The sequence below is a fragment of the Alligator sinensis genome, unplaced genomic scaffold (assembly GCF_000455745.1).
Source record: "Alligator sinensis unplaced genomic scaffold, ASM45574v1 scaffold307_1, whole genome shotgun sequence".
NCBI lineage: Eukaryota > Metazoa > Chordata > Crocodylia > Alligatoridae > Alligator > Alligator sinensis.
Window position 1 is genome coordinate 819,792 of NW_005842115.1, and position 5,096 is coordinate 824,887.

Here is a 5,096-nt window from a genome sequence, read left to right on the forward strand (position 1 = left end):
GGTTTTCCGAACCGGGCTCTCTTTCCTGCCTATGCAGGGGGTCGGACTCGATGATCTGTTGAGGTCCCAACCCTAACATCTATGAATCTTGGAGTTGATTCGAGGCTGGGGTGGGGGGCTGAATGCTCACATACATGCATGTGTGCGCTCCAGCCCAGCAAGTTGGTCCATGGGGGAGGAAAGGGAAGGGGGCTAGATCAAGGCCCCCACAGTGAGGGACAGTGCCACAGAGGCAGGAGCAGGGATAAGTTGAGTGGGGCCCCAGCCGAGTGAGACTTACCTACTGGGGAGGCATTGCCCCGGTGACCGGCCCGAGGGTGCCCTCTGCCTTGATCTGCTTCCCTCCCCACAGACTTACCTGCTGGGTGGAATAGCGGGGTGGCAGCGCACACTAGATGTTGAGTTGCTTTTAAATGCCAGAGGTGATCTCCTGCTCAAAAAGGTTGGAGACCACTGCTATAGACCCTTCAGCTTTTATTGTTCCAATAATAAAATAATGAAACTACAGACTAGTCGGCTTCACTTCAGTGCCTGGAATAATCCTAGAGAAGGTCTCCAAGGAATCCATTTCTAAGCACTTGGAGAAGGTGATTAGAAACCATGGCTTTACCAAGGGCAAGTCATTCCTGACCAACCTGATTGCCTTCCATGATGAAATAACTGGCTCTGTGGAGAAAGCAGTGGATGTGATGCACCTTGATTTTTAGCAAGGCTTTTCATACGGTTTCCCCACAATATTTTTGCATGCAAATTAAGGAGTTATGGGTTGGATGAATGGACTGTAAGGTTGAAGATTGATAGAAATCTGGCTGGATGGTTGGGCTCAGAAGGTAGGTATCAGTGGTTCAATGTCTAGATGGCAATGGGTATCAAGTGGAGTGCACCAGGGGTTGGTCCTGGGGCCAGTTTTGTTCAGTATCATCATCTACAACCTGGAAGATGGAATGGAGCGTGCTGACAGTAAGTCTGCAGATGACACCAATTTGGGGGGAGTAATAGATAAGCTGGAGGGTAGAGCTAGGGTTCAGAGAAACTTTGATAAAATTGGAGGATTGGACCAAAAGAAATGTCATGAGGTTCAACAAGGACAAGTGCGAAGTCCTGCACTTTGGACACAACAATCCCATGCACTGGCACAGTCTGCGGACCAACTAGCTACATGGACAGAGACACAGCTCCCTTCCTCCTCTTCCCCGCCCCCCCCGATAAGCATCTCGGTTTGTCTTATACATACGCATCATCAGAGCAAGCTCGTTGAATTCATCCTGGCCTGTGGGTCGGGACAGTCCAGCTCTCAGGGCCAGTCTGTGCATGCTGCATGGACTCACCCTGCAGGGAGTCTGCCTCCAGCCCCTTGTTCCACATGCAGGGCACACAGACTGGCTCTATACGCTTCATGCAGCATACAGAGCTGGGGCCAGCATGTGCTGTCTGCAGTGCGTGAGGCCAGTCTAAGACCCACAGACAGCACTGAAGACCAAAGAAATAGGCTTCCATGATGTATCTTTGGCTCCCCTGTATTTGAGGACGTTCCCCAGTAATAATTCTATTTACTGTTAATTGTGCTCAAACTTCATTTTAGTGATGTTCTTGGACACCTCCATATTTGAACTGGTACAAAATGAAAAATGCAAGTTTCATTGTGTTTGTGCAGTGCTTGCCCTCTGGTCATAGTTGGGTAAAGTAATAATAATAATAATAAAAAAATGGGAAGATGAATGAATCCTTTGTGTGACATCACAAGGATGTTTTTACCTCTAAGTAATCTCATCTTGATTTCTAAAACTAGTATGTATTCTGTGGTGTTTAATAGTAGGGCTTCAATGAAGCATGGCAATGATATATTTGTTAATGTTCTTAGAAAAGAAACTGGAGTCAGATTCCTGTAGGACAAACTTTTGTTGTATGAAGGCATTTTGAACCAAGAGATATCTGACAGATGACTATTATCCTGCTGGACCAAAGCAAGCCTTGTCAAAGTAAAAATGCATAAAGGCTTATTTTTAGCATTGAAAAAATTGGTGGGAGGTTTCAGTGAATCAAACGATACACACAAAAGTAGTAATTGGGGATCACATATATGCTTAAAATTTTAAAAGCGTCTCCAGGCAGATTGCATAATACCACTATGTATAATTTTAACACTTGAGGATTTGGTTTGTCAGTTAATTTATTGGACTCATGCCTTGGACCTCTGAGTGTTGCAGACTTCCTGTGTGGCATTCAGCAAGTCTCGCTCTGCTTTGGTTGCCCAGGTGAAGCTTTGCAAACGAATTTGTATCTTTGGTTCCTCCAAGCCCCCAATTGCTTATCCCTGGGAAGTTGGTTCCAGATTTTGGCCACCCTAACTGTAAAATATTGCCTTCTGATCTCTAACCTAAACCTGTTCTCCATCAGCTTATTACCATTGTTCCTGGTCACCCCAGGTGGTGCTGGGGAGAAAAGGGCTCTGCCTATTTGCTGCTGATCTCCCCTGATGAATTTGTAGGCAGCCACCAGGTCCCCCCTCAGCCTCTTGCTGAGACTGAACAGGTTCAGGTCCCTCAGCCTCTCCTCGTAGGGCCTGTCCTGCTGCCCTCTCACCAAGCGGGTGGTCCTCCTCTGAACCCTCTCCAGGCTGGCCACATCGCTTTTGAAGTGCAGCACCCAGTACTGGACACAGTACTCCAAATGCGGTCTGACCAAAGTCGCATAGAGGGGGAGTATCAAGTCTCTGGACCGGCTTGAGATGCACCTTTGGATGCATGACAAGGTATGGCTGGCCTTGCTGGCCGCGGTCTGGCATTGGTGGCTCATGTTCATTTTGGAGTCAATAATAACTCCGAGATCCCTTTCTGGCTCTGTGCTTTCAAGAAGGGAATGCCCCAGCCTGCATGTATGCTGTGGATTCCTTCTCCCAAGGTGCAGCACCCTGTATTTGTCTACGTTGAACCCCATCCTATTCTCATCTGCCCACTTTTGTAGTCTGTCTAAATCTAGTTGCAGGCTCTCTCTCCTTTCAAGTGTGTCCACCTCGCCCCCCATCTTAGTGTCATCAGCAAATTTGGACAGCGTGCTTTCCATCCCCTTGTCCAAGTCGCTAATGAAGATGTTAAACAGTGCGGGCCTGAGGACTGAGCCCTGGGGTACCCCACTGCTCACATCTCGCCAAGTTGAGTACAACCTGTCTACCACTACTCTCTGGGTGTGCCCCATCAGCCAATTTTTTACCCATCCAACTGTGCAGGCATCAATGCCACAGTCACTTAATTTATTGATGAGGATGGGGTGAGAGATGGTGTCAAAGGCCTTCTTAAAGTCCAGAAAGACTACGTCCACGGCGACACCATCATCCAAGGATTGAGTTACTTGGTCATAAAAGGCAATCAGGTTGGTCAGGGAGGACCTGCCTTTGATGAACCCATGCTAATTGCCCCTGAGCACGATCTCCCCTGCTGGCCCCCCAGAGATGTGCTCCTTGATGATTCTCTTGAAGATCTTCCCTTAAAATATGGGTTCCAATTTAAATCATACCCGTAATTTGAAGTTTGTGTAAATACAGAGAGCAAGGTCCATCTAACTGAGTGTTCAAAGGTAAGCCTCTGGAACATTTGGAAGCTTGGATATTTCTGAACAGGCCATTCATTTGAGAGCATATGCTAAATCTTTTAGCACCACCTGCTTCTTACAAAAGGAACAAATCCTGATGCAGTCAGATTACTCAGTAACACAAACTTGTAGGGCTATTAATAGAGCTGTCATCTCTAAACGTTCAGTTAACTGATGCACATGTTCCCATAAGGTGACATGGTTTTGAGAGGTGGAAATGCCAAAATGTGCCCTATGATGGATGTATTGTAATAAATGCATAGCTAGTATTATCTTAAAATATAATAATTTATCATATGACTTATTCTTGAGCTGTCGGAGTGGAAGGAGAGCTTGCCTAGTTTTAAGCTGTCTCTCTAGGTTGGAGTGATGGGTTTCAAATGTATTAATGCATTCAAATGCATTAATCTCGTTTCTCCCAACTTAATTTTGTCTACCAAAAAATAAACTTTTTAGATATGCAGGGAAGCAATTCTTATGGCAAGTGAGGACCTTGTAGGTGCTGATTTTTTTTTAAAAAGCTTTTTAATGTAAAGGAGATTGGAGATCATTAGTCTCAAATACTGAAGGCTGCTTTTGTATATCTCTGGTTCTCTTCCTACTTAATAGAAGCTGCTAGAGTCCTAGGGGCCATGCTGATCTTCTACTGAATAAATGATAAATATGTATCAAGTTGCCATGTTGATCTTAGATAATATCTTTTTGATCTTGAACTTCATTTGAAATACCTAAAAATAAGCTGTAGTTTGAAATGAGATACACAACTAAAAGTGTAGGGATAATTTTTTTGATGGGTTGTGCCTTTTCCTGGCTGTTCTCAGATCATGCAATCAATTCAGGAAATAATCTAATCTTGTTGGCAGGAGTAGGTGGCCTTGAGTTCTAGTGCCTTTCAGTTGTCCTCTTTTTAAATTGATCTAATTCTGGCTTTCATTTGGAGGTTGCACAGTTGATAGCATTGGATTAAACATTTGCATGCAGTGCTTAACTCACTGCTTCAGTCTTGCATCCGCAAGTAACAATATCCAGTAAGTGCATGGTTTTATGCTTATTCTCTCCAAATAACCATTGTTGGAATGAGTGAAAACTTAAGGTTTCTCAAAAACCCTGACTTGCAGTTGTCTTACACCATGTATTAACCATTTCAGATATTGTATGCTAATCTGGTATCAAATTTTGATTCTTGGATTGTTCCCCTTGAGTCCAGAAGTTAGACTAGTGATCTGTATCCATTTAACTCGCACTCCCCCTCCCCTCCCCTCCCCTTCTTCAAGAGCTTAACATCTACATTAGATCCTTTCAATTTATTGAAGCCACTGAAATGGGGTAAGTAGTAAGTGTTTTGCATTTGGCAGTACCATGACCACAGTGAATTTATGATGGCTAGTTGCTGTTCTGCAGGTTCTCCCGAAGCATAATTGAAACTGGGGATGTACGAATTGGGTGTCCAGAAGAACTGAACTCGTTGAAAAAAATAAGCCCTTTTCATGAAATACTTTGGCATTCCT

The 5,096-nt window shown here is 44.5% G+C and overlaps 1 protein-coding gene across 11 annotated transcripts in view; it reads left to right on the plus strand.

Annotated features, from left to right (window-relative positions):
- The window catches only part of FAM49B (family with sequence similarity 49 member B), a 137,024-nt gene that overhangs the window by 98,350 nt on the left and 33,578 nt on the right, over positions 1-5,096 (plus strand). The window lies entirely within an intron of this gene.